Here is a 17,898-nt window from a genome sequence, read left to right as displayed (position 1 = left end):
AGCCTTCTTGTAGCCCCCTTCAGGTACTAGAAGGTTGCTGTTAGGTCTCCCTGGAGCCTTCACTTCTCCAGGCTGAACCCCAGCTCCAGAGCATCCACTTCAGAAGGAACTGCACCAAGAATCATTTTTCAGCGAGCCTGTAGATTTTATGAGAAAGAATTTTAAGGCAATGACTTGAGATTTCAAGCTTACAGAGCCACAGAATGTTAAAATAGTCTTATTTTAGAAAACATAATTCTTTCATCCTTAACAAGCATTTGCTTATCATGGCATGATAAGCCACTGCTTCAGTCTGAAGCCCCTCCTTTGTTCCCAATGAAAGTGACTGCTGTGGCTTGAGCCTGAAAACAGGGAGGATTCAATAAACCACTTAATCTCCTTTGTTTTCTGTACACTGGTTCAAATGTCCTGAGCTGTAAGAACTGAAAGGAAAAACACAGAACCATTTCCATCTCCCTGCTCCTCTTTTCACCATCATCCAGACAAGAGTCTCATTCTAGCTCTCTGAGTTTTGAAGGTTTATATTCCTAACCTAGCCACCTTTTCCTGTCTCCTGGAAAAAACAACTCCTAGGCAGAGCTTGATATGTTCAGAAGGGCACATCTGGCAACACAAGACTCCTCCCTTCACAGGATACCAGAAATTTGAAGAATATAGAAATGATGAACTAAAAGATTTGACTAGAGAGAACTATTTCAGGTTTCTTTCAACAAATACTTCAGAACTTTATTATTAAATTAGAAAACGTGGTGATTTTGCTTTGGAAGCTTGTTTTACTGAGGTTTCTTTAGGAAAAAAAAAAAAATCTTGCTAGTAGACAGCTAAAATACTCTGTTGCTTAGCAGTTTTCACTTCCTTAACTGAGAAGGTGTATGAAGGGACTTAGCATGGTCTCAAAAGCAAGGAGTGCATTATTTCAACATGCTTTCAGAAATAAAAACCTCACCTATACCAGTGCTAAGCCTTAGAGTTTAGACATCTGTGCAACTGGATGCTTCCATGGCTCTTTTAGGATCTTTAGGCACTTTCTCCTATATTCCTTCTTTTCTTTCACAGTAATAAATGAAGGTCACATTTACAAGATTTCTGAAACCCTGATGCTCATGCAGCTTCACACAGAAGCACAAACACACCTGAAGCCTCAGGCTCCAAACCCTCATGCTCAGATGTTGGGGATGTGAATAACACCTTGAGGCCATGAGGTGACTTACAGAAACCAAATCAAGGCAAATATTTGCAGCAGTAAAGTTCTAGGTAATTAATCCTTTACTACTTGGACTCTGTGGGTTTTTTTATCCAGAAATGACATCAAAATTCCTATGCACAGTAAAGATTAGTTGGTCCTAGATAAATGACAGAATTATTGTCAATTATTTAATGATTATTTTCTACTTAGGCAAGGTATGTCTTACCTTACAATTCATATATACCTTGAGAGAGAAGGAAACATCTGAAGAGGATTCTTTTTATAGCCTCAACAGCTCTGTCTCAGAACATCATTTCAGAGGGATGCAGCAAGGCAGTGCTTGCTCCATCAAAGCAAACTAGAAGATCTAATCATTCTGCCTCTTCCTTTACTGCCATGTTGGTGATGCAGGATGACTTCTGCAGTTCTAACAGCATTATTTTCCTAACCTTTAAAACCAAGTCTAAAAAGATCATCAATTTCTGGCAGTTTGACTTTATCTTGGAGTTAAAGATTCTATAAACTACAGCAAATTCTCTCTTTTAGTTCCTAATGTTTCCAGTTCTATTGGCACTCATTTAATCTCTGATCTGAACCAGCAGGACCTGAGCCACTGGCTCATGCATTTGGCAGGGTGAAGTTTTGTGTCTTACAGCACTGATCTCTGAACAAGATTCTGCTGAACACTACCCAAACAACAAAACAGAATAAAACACCCAAAATGAATCAGTATCCAAAAGCCACAACCTCTGCAACAAAAGCCAAAGCCAACACTGGTTTTTAGTGTAATAACTGTCCCCCAAAGTTCTGATGGTTTGAAGCACCTGGCTGTTTAATACACAAACCCCAGCCCCAAATCCACTCAGAGTGGCGCAGCTACACAAGGACGTGCAGGAGGGCTCTACAGAGACCTTCAGCAGTGTGTCTGTGACCAGTGTTGGGGGTCAGGGTACAGCAAGTAACTGCAGGGAAAACCCTGAGAATCATTTTATGGAATAGAAGGAGAAAAGTGAATCCTTGTGAAGAAATTTAACAGAGAACAACTGACAATATTGCTTTCAAGCTACACCTCCCAAGCCTGCAATCTTCATTTGCATGGACAGACATTACACAAATTTACAAGGCTCTCCAGAGTAACATCCATCACAATTTGACTTTATAAAGCAGTTGAATAGGCATGAGGAAGAAAAACATGCATCCCTCCTTCAAGAATGGAGAAAGAAGCCCAAAACTCTATGTGGAACTCTCATGTAACCTAAGCTTTAATTGCTTACATGTGTTAAACCCAGGGATTGTTTGCTTTCTAGCCTAGGTTTTGTCAAAGGCTACCCTCAGGTTCTCACCTCTTTCTGAGCAGGGCAGATTAATTTAATGACACTTTGGCTAAAGATAGAGGAACTATTATCCTCCCTCCTCCAGCCTTTCCCCGTGATTAAGTTGGATCAAACAAAGTCTGCTCCTGATTCAACAAAGGATTAAATCCCAACGTGGATGATGGAAAAACCGAAACCCATCAGATTGAATTTCAAAAAGTAAATAAACAAATCCTAAGGCACATTAGCTCTCTGCACCTTTCCAGCTCAAGTAGGAAAGAACATCTCTGGAGTTGCACCATGACTTCCCCTGTATTTCTTACGCCCTCCTGTGATGCAATTGTCTTTAATTGGTTTGAAAAATGATGGTAAACTGTGGTTTGTGTGAGGATCTTAACTAGGCAGGTAATGGTGGGAAAAAAATTGAGAAAAAAATATTAAAAATAGAATATTTACCTGACAGAATTTCCCTCTTTCAAACTAATACTGATGGAGTTTAAAAGAATTTAAACACTGGAGATGAAACATTGGGAAGGTGCTGAAAGCAGCAGGACAAGGGGCAGAGGTTTGAAACTAGAGCAGGGTACATTTAAATTGGACATTAGGATCAAGTTCTTTACTATGAGGGTGGTGAAACACTGGAACAGGTTGCCCTGGGAGACAGTGGAGGCCCCATCCCTGGAGACATTCAAGGTCAGGCTTGATGGGGCTCTGAGCAACCTGATCTAGCTGGGGATGTCCCTCCTTAGAGCAGGGAGGGTTGGACTAGATGACCTCTAGAGGTCCCTTCCAACCTAAACCATTCTATGATCCTATGTACCCTACAACAGGCATCTTCAGTAGAAGAAAAGTGGACTGGGCAGACTGTTGGTCTGAAATAGATCCTCAGTTAATGAATTATTTCCTTCTGAGTCCAAATGCAAAACATGGTCTGCTAGAGAATTCCACTGCATTTTTTCCCCCTTTAACATGTCTCACTCCACAGAAGAACCCACTCAAGAGCCATTTTTTGAAGACATAACACGAAATAAATATAGTCACTTCTTATTATGCAAGCACAGTAATATTTTATCTGATTTATAGATTCTGCTGCATCTCTCACTGCAGAAGCCAAAACTGTATGAGTGATAAATTACAGGGATGGATGAAATTACAGACTGGAGGGGACACATTGTCAAAGACATCAAAGGGAGGTGCACTGTGCAATATGCCTGTGTTCAAAACAGGCAGGGTAAAGGAAGCTCTCTTTGTGCATGGGAAGTTCCTAGATGAATGAATTTCCTTTGGCTGCTGTTAGTGAGTTGGGAGAATTTAAGAAAGAGAGGGGAGGGAATACTCTGAGCTCCTAGGCTGAGACTAGGGTTCAGACAAGCAGTTTGAAGGAAGATTATCTGCTGGTACACCTCAGCAGACCTCTGCTCCCTTTGTAGAGTCATCCTGAGTCACACAGCACTGAAGAGCTACCTCCCTTCATCATCCACAGCACTGTGCAGCAGGATGTGTCCTGCTCACTCCTGATCTACAATGAAGCTCACCTGGATGACATTTCCATTTATCCTCTCTCTCTGCATCCAGCTTCCATGCTTGCTAATAGCTACATGCACCAAGTCCAAGCCCAAAAGCCCAGCTGAGAGGCAAAGTGTATTTGCTGAGCTGAGGCTTTGCCTTGGGGCACTGTCCTAGCTTCTACACAGGCAGTGGTCTTCCTCTGTGGCTCAAACCTATGCTTAATGTCAGTCAGTCACATACTAAGATGCACCTCCCAACAAACACATGACAAAGAAGCCCAACACCTGAGGTCCTCCAAAGACTGAAGGCGTTGTCTGTGCCATTGATAGATGATACAGAGGTCTCTACAGACAACTGCTGCCAAAAAATGCTTCTTTACAAGATACAGTTTGAAAGTTACCATAAAAGTCATACTACAGTACAGTGAGGCTGATGTGACAGGGAAGAAAAGGACAAACTGCTCTATGATGCAAGAAAATGTACACAAAGTATCCTATAAGACTCAGAAGAGCAAATTTCTGCCTTTAAGATCACCTCATACCCTCTCCACAACACGTCTTCACCCTCATTGACTGACACTCTCAAAGACAATTTCAAGGGAACAGTGATAGAGCTGAAGAACCTCTGCTGTGAGAATAGGCTGAAGGAGCTGGGGTTCTTCAGCCTAGAGAAGAGAAGACTCCAGGGGGACCTTAGAGCTGCCTTCCAATAGCTGAAGGGATCCTACAGGAAGGCTGCAGAGGAACTTTTCATCAGTGTGTCTAGCAACAGGACAAGGGAGAATGGTTTTAAGCTGAGGGAGAATAAGTTTAGACTGGATCTTAGGAAGAAGTTCTTCAGTACAAGGGTGGTGAGACTCTGGAATAGGGAAGCCCAGGGACACTGTGGATGCCTTCTCCCTGGGGGTGTTCAAGGCCAGGCTGGATGAGACCTTGAGCAGCCAAGCATAGTTGAGAGTCACCCCTGCCCACGGTGGGGAGGTTGGAGTAGATCAGCTCTAAAGTCCTCCCAACCTAAGCCATTCTATGATTCTATGAGCTTGTTCATATTGGTTCTAGCAACCAAGAGCCCTCTTTACTGGGCACTCACAGCCTCCATGCACTGGGGCTGAAAAGCTCTGCCACCCTCGTGTGCCCAGCAGGGCAGACCTGTGCTACAGCCCCAGAGCCACCCTGGTAGCTGAGAACATACCCTGGTATGTTCTCTCAGGACAGGCAGCAGGCTGTGGCTTCCAGAGTTATTAACCTGCTCTTTTTCAGGAGCACTGAACACGTTTAGCATTCAACAGAAGCAGCAGCTCTGGATTATCCCTCTGTAAACACTGCAGGAGCCCTGCAGCCAGCCAGCCCCTGGCTGCAGATACAGCTGTTCTGTTGGGAGCTGACAGTGGCCCCAGAACACCATTAGGAAAATGCTGCTGTGCTCTCCAGCTCATTTGTCCAGGACAACAGAAGCTGGTAACTAATGCCCGCAACTGTCTCAGCTGACTAAAGGACTACACATCTGTGGGACTCCTCCAAGGCTCTCTTTGCTCTCCAGATTTGAAGGGGTTATTCCCTTGGTGATGCTGTGTGCCAAGGGCATACCTGGAGACCAAAAGCCTGCCTGTTCCTCTAGGCTTCCACAGCTCTCAAACACCTTTCAAAGAGAGATGAAAAATCCACCTAATAAATATGGAAAGAAACACTCTCACGACACTATCAAGAAGTGCAAGACTTAGAGAAAGTACTGGAGGGACTGAGGAAGATTTTCAACTTTTTTTTTTTTTTTAAATTTCTGGTGGTTTGGGTTTTTTTCTTTCCCATAATAATGACCAAAATTTACACAATAGTAAAAGTCTTGCATGCAAATGCAAACACCACGATAATCCCTGTTAACAAAGCACACAGAGAAATTAAAGCAAGCTTAACTAAGCAGTGTTTGTGAATATTAATGAGCCTAGAAGCTAAATCCAAGCTTAAAAATTTTCAAGTAAAAAGAGGATTGTTTTCAGACTAATTCATTTAAACTGGATGCTTTGCATGTGAAATGTGAGGAAGAGAATGAACTATGCTGCCCCAGAGAAACATTAAAAATGAGTCTAAGAAAGCAAAAGCTTTGAAAATTTGGAAGAGCTGGAAATACTCAGCTATAAAGCTGATACACTGAGCTGTGCTCAAATGTCATTGGACAGGTGGCTCATTCCAAATGTCCACATTACATTTCACTGCAGAGATCAAAAGGATGCAGATATTTTTGTCTCACTGTCACAGCACCCAGCAGTAATGGCTTTCCACCTGACAAGTAAAAGCAAGGCACTCCTCACCCACAGAAGTTTAGGCCAAATGTGGAACAGCTTTCACATCTCACACAGGCAATGCCAGCTTGATTTTGTGAGTGCTGAACGTTTCCTACATCAAACTGGAAGCCCCAGCTATGTTCTAACATCTCTTTATAAACACACTCCAAGCCCGAAGGAAACAAACTCATTTTAGGGCTAAAGGAGCCATGCAGAGACCTTCTGCTTTTACTTCTTTCTGCTTCAATGGAAGGCAGGAACCCTAAAGAAGGAACAACTAGTGAAAGAAAATAAATCATCACAAAGATAATCTTAGGTCAGGTGGCTTCTATGAACTCTCTTCCTCCTGCTTTCTCTCCCACCCCCACCCCATCACTACCCCTCTGCACTGAGCACAGTACCCCATCTGCAGCCACATTACTCAGCTTTAACCTGAGATCAGTGCTTACTGGAGTTCACATGGTTCATTAACTTCTTGTGCTTGGACCCTGGAGACAGAAATCCACTGTCTGGAGCAGAATTGTGTGAAGGCAACAAAAGATAAATAAAATGATAGGATGATAGATGATAAAGTGAGCAAAGCAGGACTTCCCGCCCCCCCCTAACCAAAGGGGAATTCCCATCCTTCTCCTGCTGAGATGGATGTAGCTGAGAACCACGACCTTCAGGCTTAAAGCTGAAATTTACCCTTTGCATTCATGCACAAATGGGCTAATAATTTGGACCCAAGTCAGAATCACAGATGTGTACAACTGCTAACATGTTTGGCAGCCTGTGCAGCATTGGTAAGAATAAGGCTTCCCTGCCAACCCGAACGTGCACAATAGCACAACTCTCCAACACAGCTCACGTTCTGTGTTCCATGGGAGCAGGAGTGGAATTGCAGAGCAGCAGCTTTGTCACAGCTTCACCACCTCCCCCTCCAGCACACAGCATCCAGTGACAGGATATCCAGGTGCTGAAAGTCACATGTGCTCGAAGCCAGCTCATTTATGGCAGCCCTGACAAAAACAGTGACATTTGCCAAAGTCTGGGTTTAATTCATCCCAAGCTGCAAAGCCCCATTCCCTCGAGGTAAATATCCCTGTCTAATGAGGCACAGTCATGCACAATTACACTGGGAGGCAGCAAATGGCTGAGGAGCTGCAGAAAGCTGCTTTGTGAGACTAATTGCTGGAGGTAAGAACTCGGCTCAAAATACAAACCTACTGCTTCCTAGGGGATGCTACAGAAGGATCCTTGGATCTTCCCTGAGATGAAAAAGGGACAAAACAAGGACTGAGTGAGGAAGTAACCTGAGCCATCTCCTCTCTATACTTATGAATTTCTACACAGGGCAAAGGAGGTTTATTTAAGATGTGCAGCAGGAGCCTGCCTTCAGCCATAACAGCTGTTCTCTGGACAGAGCAGCACATCCCTCCTGACTGGCAACTCTCTCCAGCCGTGCCCCAGTGCCAGGCATCTATAGGCTTGCAAGCAAAACCATAGCTGTTAAGAGCAAGCTTTAGCCTGGGGCTGTTTCCCTGCCAGGGCAGCAGCAAGCAGCAATACCTGCCTCTCCTGCTCTGCAAAAGCCAGAGCAGCTTTCTGCTCCTGCTTCTGCCATGTGGGCCCAGCTGCAGTTCCTAATACATACCATCACTTCTCCTCAGGGTCATCTAGCACAGAGTTAGGACAAAGCAGAACAGCAGCCACAGAGATTTGTACTCTGTAACAGAGATAATCTGGGAAATAACGGTGTGGCACTGAAGCAGGACATGCAGCATCTCTGCTCTCCTTCCACCAAGTGCTCTCTTGTGCATCTCAGCCCATTCCTCCCCTAACTTCAAAACACCAATGCATGCCACTGAGGAACTTCCTGGTCCTTGATCTAAACCTGTCTGGGTCTCATTTGAATGTTACAGAGCTTTTTGCTTTATGCCCATTAAGAGAACTGAAGTTCAAGAGCACCTTTCAGGGGAGGAAGAAGAAACCCCCTTAGCAAACCCAGTAGCACAGGCTGCTGTAATTGATCCAGGAGGGAGATGAAACCATAATTAATCCATTTGGGAGCTGGGGATATCTCAAGCACTTTTCTGGGAAGGGGCAGCAGGGGAGAGAACACCTGATTATGTTCACTTTACAAACAACCAAAAGCTAATTGCTTCAGAGTGCCAGCAAAATCTATCCAGGGAATATATCCTCTTATCTAATGCCACCTGCAGCAGGACTGGGTTGCTCTGAATTATAGCCAAGATCAAAGAGCATAGCTGCACAGCATTACTGCATTTCCTTCTCCCTTTTGCTCCCCAAGACAGGTTTGTATTTCTGATCACTCTGTCAGCTAAACTGTTGCTTTTAATTGTGAGGCATCCCCACTTGTTACCTTCCTCCTCACACACCACAGCAGTGCAAAGCTCATCATGGTTTGCAGCAGCAGGAAATGTGACCACCTCCAAGAGGCAGCTCATGGCAGGATCGACTCCTCACATTGTGGCTGCCAGGGAGATCCTCTGCCAGGGTACAGAGCAGCATCTGCAATTCATACACTGATTCCCACTTGCCACTGCTAACAAGGGGCAGGTTAGATGTAGAACAGCATTAATTAGTTATAAATCGAAATTAATTACCATAATAATGAAAGGATGCATGAATACAGAGCGTGTTCCTTTTGCAGGGGTGTTTATGGAAGGTAGATTAGGGAGGAAATTTCTGTCAGGCTTTTACCAGCAAACCCAGGAGGAAGTCAGAACACAGTGCAAGGAAACAGCCCCTCCGAGGCATTAATTACTACACCACATCAAACCCAACACCTTCAGTAGGATGGAAACACCTCTGAAAATTCAAATATCATAAAGCAGGAGAATATAATAGCAGAGAATCATAGAATGCCAGGCTGAAAAGGACCTCAAGGATCACCTGGTCCAACCTTTCCAGGTAACAGTGTAGTTGAAATGAGATGGCCCAGCACTCTGTCAAGCTCAGTCTTAAAACTGTCCAACATAGAGGAATCAATTTCCCTCAGGTTATCCTAATATCTAACTGGCATGTCTTTCATCTGCTTGGCACCTGCTTTAAGCTGTCTGCTCTGACCCTCTTTCACTGATTTAAAGTACATCTGTGCTGGTGGGAGCTGAGCTTGCAGGGCAGCTGGCAGAGCATGCTGCCTCCAGCATCACAGGGATGGAGAAGCACTACTGCAAGTCCCTGCTCACAGGACCCTCAGTGCTTCTTGGGCAGCCCAGCTCATGCTGAAATATGAAGTGCTGGTAGCCAGCAGTGACCACACTTCATAGAGTCTTATCTCTAATTGTGTCTCTGTAGGTTATAACTTACTCACCAGAAAATACAGCAGAGAAATGGCTCACAAAATTATCAGCAGTAAAACCAAGTGGAGAGCACTGCACATATGGCAGCCTGCACCTTGAAGCACAGACCACCTTCTCCATGTCTCTGGTTGATTTAAGACAAAACAAGCTCTTTAGAAGTGGGTCAGAAGTACAACTTCTGTAAGCTAGTTTAACCCTGCAAATCTCCACAACTGTCTGGAAACCACAGAATCACTTCAACTGGAAAAGCTCTTGAAAATCATCCAGTCCAACCATTCTCCAACTCTGGTGCTAAACCATTGCCCTCAGCACCACCTCTCTGCCTCTTTTAAACATTTCCAGGCACAGGGATTCGACCACCTCCTTGGACAGATTGATCCAGTCTTTGAGAATCTTTTCAATGAAGAATTTTCTTCTAATACCCAAAGTAAACCTCCCCTGGCAACTTGAGGCCATTTCTTCATGTCCTATCACTTGTTGCTAGGGAGGAGAGACCAGCACCCAACTCATTCCAACCTCCTTTCAGTGAGTTGTAGAGAGCCAGAAGGTCTCTCCTCAGCCTCCTTTTCTCCAGACTAAACAACCCCAGAGCTGCTCCTCACCAGCCCTGTTTTCCAGACCTTTCACCAGCTTCCTTGCCCTTCTCTAGACAAGTTCCAGCACCTCAACATCCTTCTTGGAACAAAGGCTGCAAAACTAAACCCAGCACTCAAGGGGAGGCCTCACCAGTGCTGAGTACTGGGGGCCAACCACTGCCTTTATCTTGCTTGCCACACTATTCCTGATCCAGACAAGGATGGCATTGGCCCTCTTGGCCACCTGGGCACACACTGGCTCACTTTCTACCACAGCTGATCAACACCCCCAGGTCTTTCTCTGCTGGGCAGTTTCCAGCCACTCTGCCCTAAGCCTGGAGCATTCACAGGGTTGTGACCCAGGTGCAAGACCCAGCCCTTGGCCTCCTTAAACCTTATCCCATCACCCTCAGCCCATCCATCCAGCATGCCCAGGTCCCTCTGTAGAGCCTCCAACTCTCAGGCAACAGTGCTTATTGCAATGTGTTGTGCTCACTCATCACCTACCACTTTGAGTCTTTGTAATTTATTAGGCAACACTAAACAACTCTGCACCTTTTTACATAGCATGGTGGTGGGTGGCAGCAGCAGCAAAAAGGCTGAACCCAGCATTAATCAGTGGCAATTAACACAGCAGGACTGTCACCAGCCCCAGTGGTCCCAGCTGCCTGCCCACAACTTCCACAGTGTTCCACATTGCACTCCTAAGCCTGCTCTGCCCCAAACCCCACGCAGTAGCTGTGTGCCACTCCCTGGCAAGGCAAGTGCCAATGATTAATCTGGGGAGCTCAAGAGATGAGAGCAACAGCTGAAATAAAAACACTGTGTGGGTAGATCAAACCTGATGCTGAGAAAGGGCTAAAAACATTGAGCTAGCACAGTGCAGAGGCCAGCAGGCTTAGCAGAGAAGCAACTGCTCTTCCAGACACCTGGACTTGCCCTCACATCTAAGGCTCTGAAAGACTATTTAGTCTATGGTAGGAATCTGCTGGAGCTAAGTCACAGGCTCCTTCTTAGATCTCCCACCAGGTCCCTTTGGCATGGTAACAAAACAGATGTTATGAGCCAGAAACCTTGGTACTGTCAAACAGGTGGGGATGGTCACTCAGGACCCTGAAATGGGGTATGAGATCTGCAGTAAAAAATTTAAAGATGAAGCTCTGGCTTCTGCTTGGTTTACCTGGCAGTTCATGAGCCAAACTTCCACCCTAGAATATCCACTTTATTGGATGGGGGAACAAATTTGGTGTTTTACTGTGATAAAAGGAATAGCTACAAATAATACCAAGGAGGGGAGAAGAGGTTTTAATCTATTCTTATCTGACCAGGGAAGATGAAGCTGAGTTTTGCCTTCGAAAGCCAAGTCATAACTAACAGGGTGTGTAAAGCCAGTGTAGCTTCCCCTTGCTGCTGTGAAAGGCCTTTTAGTGCAAGTTTGTACATACTTCATTCATTTACCATCCCTGGTGGGTCTGGTATTAAATTAAATGTTTATACAGTGCTTTGAAGATGTAAAGCACTGAAAGTGGCAAATACTTTCATTAGATATCAAAGAGCTAGCTCTAGCTTCTAGAGAATAAGTGGATCCATCAGCTGAAATAATTGGTTGCATCTAAAGCTGACAGAATAGGATGGTAAAAAGGTCTCTTTTCCCCCCTTTTTTTTTTTTCCTTTTTTTCCTTTCTTTTTTTTTCCTTCTTTTTCCCCATAGTATATAAACATGAAAGTTCAGAATGATGCTCAGATATTTGGTCTTGGAGGAAGCAGATCACAGCAGGATTATTTAACCAAAAGGATTATCTTGTTTTTTGTTAGGAGGAGCATTGTCTTTCTCTTCAGGATCAAGTGTGGGACTTAGCTGGAAAAAAAAAAAAAAGATGACCACAGCAGCACTAAAGATGAACAATATCTGCTATAAGCCATTGTGGCCAATGCAGTCCCTCTGATTTAGGCCTGTTGTACCAAAACTGGGCTCTACTGACTTTGCTATTGCTGACCCCAGAAGCACACACAAGAACTGAGACAACAGCCAGAGACCAGCTGCCTGGACAGACTGGACGACTAGGCAAAGATGAATCCAATCCAACTCAACAAAGACAAGTGCAGAATCCTGAACCTGGAGAGGAGCAACTCCATGCACCAGTATAGGTGAGGGGTTGACCTGCTGGAGAATGGCTCCACAGAGCCTTTCTGAGATTCTTTATGTGCTGTGAAATGCAAGGAAACAGTGATCCTGCACCTTGTAATGAAAATAGGGATCAGAGCTTTTCCCTCCCTTCCTGGTTCTGAGCAGTTATTTTATTTACTAATTCCTCTTTAAGTATCTCCAGGTATTTTGACTAGGAGGTTGGAGCTCTATAATTTGCTTAGATTGGTTGGATTTTGGGTCCTCATCCTAACCTTCCCCCTCACAAACTGCAGATGCTGCTTTGGGAATCTGTGCAGCTCCATTAATAACAGAGCACAAAGGTTACCAAGATAATGCACACAAATCCCTCCACTAATATCACAGCTCTACAACACTCAGGTTTATTTAGACAGTGCTTTTAAAGGAGATAGAGATTCAAAGTTTGATTATTTAGAAAGTAAGTTTAATCTCTTTATATAAATGCTAATACAAAAAAAAAATCTGGGAAGCATCTTGAGGAAGTGCAGAGAAGATAAAGCTGAAATTGTTCTGTGGGAACTTTCTGAATATGAGCTTTAGTATCACAACCACCTTGATTACAGCTACAGACTTTAAATAAATTGATGCATACTATAAATTTGCTCACGATTTCCCTCAAGGTGTGACAGTGATCCTCAAACACCTTCACTTTAATTTGTTAGCATGCCAATTCCTATGGATTTTTTTCCTTAAATCTGCTTTCAGCTCTGACCATCAACGTGACACAAATGATAGCTCAACCAGCACTGCTGCAAGACAGAAAATGAAGACAAGGAGCAAGGCAACAGTCACCAGGAAGACAGCAGTGTGAAGCCTGTTCATAGAATCAGTCAGGGTTGGAAGGGACCACAAGGATCATCCAGTTCCAACACCCCTGCCATGGGCAGGGACACCTCACTACATCAGGCTGGCCAGAGCCTCATCCAGCCTGGCCTTAAACACCTCCAGGGATGGAGCCTCAACCGCCTCCCTGGACAACCCATTCCAGCTCTCACCACTCTCATGGGGAAGAACTTCTTCCTCATGTCCAGTCTGAATCTCCCCACTTCCAGCTTTATTCCATTCCCCCTAGTCCTATCACTCCCTGATAGCCTAAAAAGTCCCTCCCCAGCTTTCTTGGAGCCCCCTTCAGATACTGGAAGGCCACAAGAAGGTCACCTCAGAGCCTTCTCTTCTCCAGACTGAACAGCCCCAACTCTTTCAGTCTGTCCTCATAGCAGAGCAGCTCCAGCCCTCTGCTCATCCTCATGGCCCTTCTCTGGACACCTTCCAGCATGTCCATATCCCTCTTGTTACAGAGGCTCCAGAACTGGATGCAGTACTCCAGGTGGGGTCTCACCAGAGCTGAGCAGAGGGGAAGCATCACTTCCCTTGACCTGCTGGCCACACTTCTCTTGATGCAGCCCAGGCTCTGGTTGGCTCTCTGGGCTGCAAGTGCACATTGACAGCTCCTGCTGAGCTTCTCATCCATCAGCACCCCCAAGTCCCTCTCCTCAGGGCTGCTTTCCAGCCAGTCACTGCCCAGCCTGGATTTGTGCTTGGGATTGCCTCCACCCAGATGCAGGACCCTGCCCTTGGTCTTGTTGAATCTCATGAGGTTGCCTTGTGCCCACCTCTCCAGCCTGTCCAGGTCCCTCTGGATAGATCCCTTCCTGACCCACAGAAAAAACCAACCCAGCAGCTCTGCAGACCTTGCCCAGCAATTTAAGGTTGTAAGGGGTCCTGCATGGCTCAGAGGGTTTGGACAGCCTAGAGCAAAGAATGAAGCAAACAGACATGATGGAGATACAGACCTCTCAGTGTAGCCCTGGGCCACCAGCAGGTTAAAAGAAATCAAGGATCAGCTAGTGGAGAGAGAAAGCCTGAGAGCCTGTGAATTTGACAACAGAATTGAAAACCCCAGATTTAGGCAGAATGGCAACACCATGAAGCTCTGCTAAAGGGACTGTGGTGAGCAGCAGCTTCATGGTTGTGTTATCAGGTACAACTGCCTCAACTGACTCATGTAGAGGAAGGACTGAAGATGATGGAGGCTGGTGTCCAGTGAATAGTCAAGAGGTAAAGGGAAGAAGACGAAGTACACTAAATCCCACATAAATAGAGGAGCTCATTTATTTTTATCATGCACTTGATTGAACGTTAAAATAGGCTGCCCAGAAAAGCTGTGGAGCTTCCATCCTTGAGATATTTAAAACTAGACAAGGCCCAGAGTAACCTGCTCTAATTGACCCTACTTTGAAGGAGGTGGTTAGCCTGAAGGATCTCTAGAGACACTTTCTAATTGCACCAATTCTGTCATTCAATACCACCTGGGAAGTATGGGAGACAACCTTCAAGCCCTCAGGAGCCAGTTCTTCTCAACTTGGTCTCTCAAAATGAGAGAGAGTTCCTTCCCATATGAAAGAGTTCTAGCCACCCACTTTGATTTATCCTTCAGCTCCATTTTCAATATCACTTTTCCAAATGCACGTTAATGAAAGAAGGCTCCAGAGAATGAAAGCTGCAGTACAAAGAGGAACATCTTCATCAAACAATTTCTGCTTCAGGAAAATTTCTCTCAGAAGACCAGCCATGTGGTTTAATGGCCCCAAACTGCTGCTCACTAGGGGCCTCCTCACAACTCCCAAAGCTTCTAGGCAGTCTACACAAGCATATGGATTTTATGATGCCCACACTGGCCATTAAAAGGGAGGTTCTTTGTACTGCCAAGCATGTCCTGCATCTAAAACTTCTATTTTCACAATGGCAGCTGTTGGTGATGGAAAGAAGCAGAGAACTTAGCCCACAAAATCATTTACATTGGAAAAGTCCTTTAAGATCATCAAACAAACACAAGGTTCTACCATGCCCTTCTCTTCCTGAGGAGAATTCACAACTCAGAAGATGCTGCAAACAGCAGTGGCTTGTCTGGTCCTCTTAACAAATAACCCAGAAAAAAAAAAAAACGAAAAAAAAAAAACCTATAAAGTTAAAACTGCAACAGGAAGCTTGCCATGGTGTATTGCAGACATGTATGAACTTCACATCTGAGCTGCATGCTCAGCACAGCTCAAGCCGCACAGGTCATTCAGTCTATGACCTCTTCCCTGAAAACTGATGATTTCTGTGAGCTGTTAGGACACAGCCAGTTGTTTGCATTAGGGTCCTCTCTCACTGCTTGAGCTGGTTTTTGTTTCACCTGAAGGAAAAAGCAGCTACTAGACGTCATCTGCAACTCCCCGGCCAGAGCTTTAATAGACTTCCACCTGCTGTGTAGCAGGCTCAGATGGCAACCCAAGATACATACTTCTAAGAGGTTAAAAAAACATCTTGTGCCCACGATTCAAAAGGGCTATCCATTTGTAGCAACAGGAACAAGAGAAAATTAAGGTGGAACATGCTTGAAAAAGCAGAGAAGCCATTTACAGAGGTCAGCTGTGAGCTGCACACAAGCCAGAACAGCACTGCACTGAACAGGTGAGTTTGTTTTATAGGAGGGGATAAATCATTTCCACACAGGGCAGTGACTCCCAGGGATTACTGGGGATCACACCTGCACCTTTGGATTCAGAAGACAGAAGTGTAGAGTGACACTGCCCAAAAAGCAGCAGCAGTAGCATGCATTCCATTTACATTCTTTATGAGCCATATCAGTCATGCTGGAGACAGTGGACTAATTAGAATGTTTCTTCTAGCCCTCCTGGCAAAGGCCTTGCCCCAAACTTTATTATACCCAGGAAGCAGCAGCATCACAAGATGTGACTCTGATTTAGCAGGGAGGTTGGATCCCCAGAGCTCCCTTCACCCTATACTAGTAGAAGCATTTAAAGAAAACCCATTTCTACTTCCTGCTTGGTAAATGCAGAGCACAGTTCCAGTCAGGATCAATCTGACACAAATACTACAACAGTCTTAGATAGAGGACATTAAGACTATGCCAAATATTTTGTGACTTCCACCCCAAACTGGCAGGCTTATGGAAAACAAGACTAAATCTGACTGCATTCCTACCACAGAATCCCAGCATGGTGAGGTGTGGAAGGGACCTCTGGACATCATCTTGTCCAACCCCCCTGCTAAAGCAGGGTCACCCACAGCAGCTTGCCCAGGACCACAAGGTCCAAATGGGTTTAGGATCTCTCCAGGGAAGGAGACTCCACAACCTCTCTGGGCAGCCTGATCCAGGGCTGCAGCACCCTCAGAGCAAAGTTTCCCTTTAAGTTTAAGTGACAGAAGTAAATATTTGCAGAAAGATTAGCACGTTGCAGCTCCTTGGGAGCTCAGCACTATTGCTCACATGTTACAAATGAAGAAAGTAGAAGTGATGTGCCCAAAAGCCATAAGACAGACAAGGACTCAGCTGAATACACAGCCCACAGCTTCTCCATCTGGTGCTCTTCTGGCTGCTGAGCAACAATACTCTTTTAGGCTACTACCAGGGAAGAGATATCACAATCTGAGGGTTTTTTTCTTTTTTGGTCTTCCTACATTTTCAAAAAGGAAATGGATCTATATTGGAAAACACACGTATTGCTTGCTCCAAGTCCCAAATTAGATGACAAATTTGGATAAACCAAATTCTCATCTTCATTTAGTATTTCTCTGTAATGAGCAAAAGGATCAAAGACACTGAGGATTTTTGCCAGGCTATAAAAGAAGCTGAATTACATTCCAAATTTCTAGGCCAGGAAAAACTCAAACATGAAAATATTTCTCTGCATCCCTAATCAGAGTAAAGAGCTGAATTTCTTTTAACCTCTAAAATAGGACTCATCAAACTCTGTTTTGATAGTCTTTTTAATCAAAATGACACATTTGGATACTTCTGAAACACTTCTTCCCGTTCTCAAAGCTGCAAGTCAGCTTGACATTAAGTAATGTTTTCCTCCTGCAGCTGGGTCCTGCCAGCCTGTATGGAGATGGCATCCCTGTCTCTGCACAGATGCCCTGTTACAGCACTCTGGTGATCCCTCACAAATCTGGGAAATTATTGCAGTAGATGAAGCTCAAGCCTTTTATCTGTGTGCTGAGCTCACAGCAGCTCCACAAGTCCTAGACAGTAAGGAGTTCAGAGCAAAATAAAGCCACAATTTTTCTGAGTCAGAAGGAAAACACTGGAAGACAGTTCAGACACATCAGCCCAAGCACCAATATCTCTGTACATGAAAAGAGCATTCTTGGGTTTCCTTTCTTTCCAGGGAAAGGGGGAAGGGCTGCTTGCTTGTTTTCAAGACCCTAGGCTTAAAACTGCCACAGAGAAACTGACTTTGAAGCTACTGCACTAACTTGTAAAATAACTCATATTTGAACTGTTCATTGCAGCTTCTCTTTCCCTCAGCATTCCTTCAGGGCTGGGTACCAGCTGATGGGCCACAGGCACCCCCTGCAATTAAGTCCTATTGTCTTTAATATTCCAAAGACTGTCTTTTTATCTGTTCTGAAGGAGCCAGCAAAAACTTCTGAGGAAGGCACAGATACCAACAAGCAATGCCAGAACACAGAAACAGGGCTGGGAAACCCAGCAAGCAGAGACACTCAGGTAGCATTACCCCTGCAAGATTTGTTTTCATTCACCTTTACTGT

At 44.8% G+C, this 17,898-nt stretch overlaps 1 protein-coding gene across 1 annotated transcript in view; it reads right to left on the bottom strand.

Annotated features, from left to right (window-relative positions):
• The window catches only part of PTPRT (protein tyrosine phosphatase receptor type T), a 419,404-nt gene that overhangs the window by 351,397 nt on the left and 50,109 nt on the right, over positions 1-17,898 (bottom strand). The gene's annotated exons all lie outside the window — the stretch shown is intronic.

This window comes from Indicator indicator, chromosome 24 (assembly GCF_027791375.1).
Source record: "Indicator indicator isolate 239-I01 chromosome 24, UM_Iind_1.1, whole genome shotgun sequence".
In the NCBI taxonomy this organism is placed as follows: Eukaryota; Metazoa; Chordata; class Aves; order Piciformes; family Indicatoridae; genus Indicator; species Indicator indicator.
Note: the sequence above shows the minus strand (reverse complement) of the source record. Positions and strands in the feature narration are given on the sequence as shown.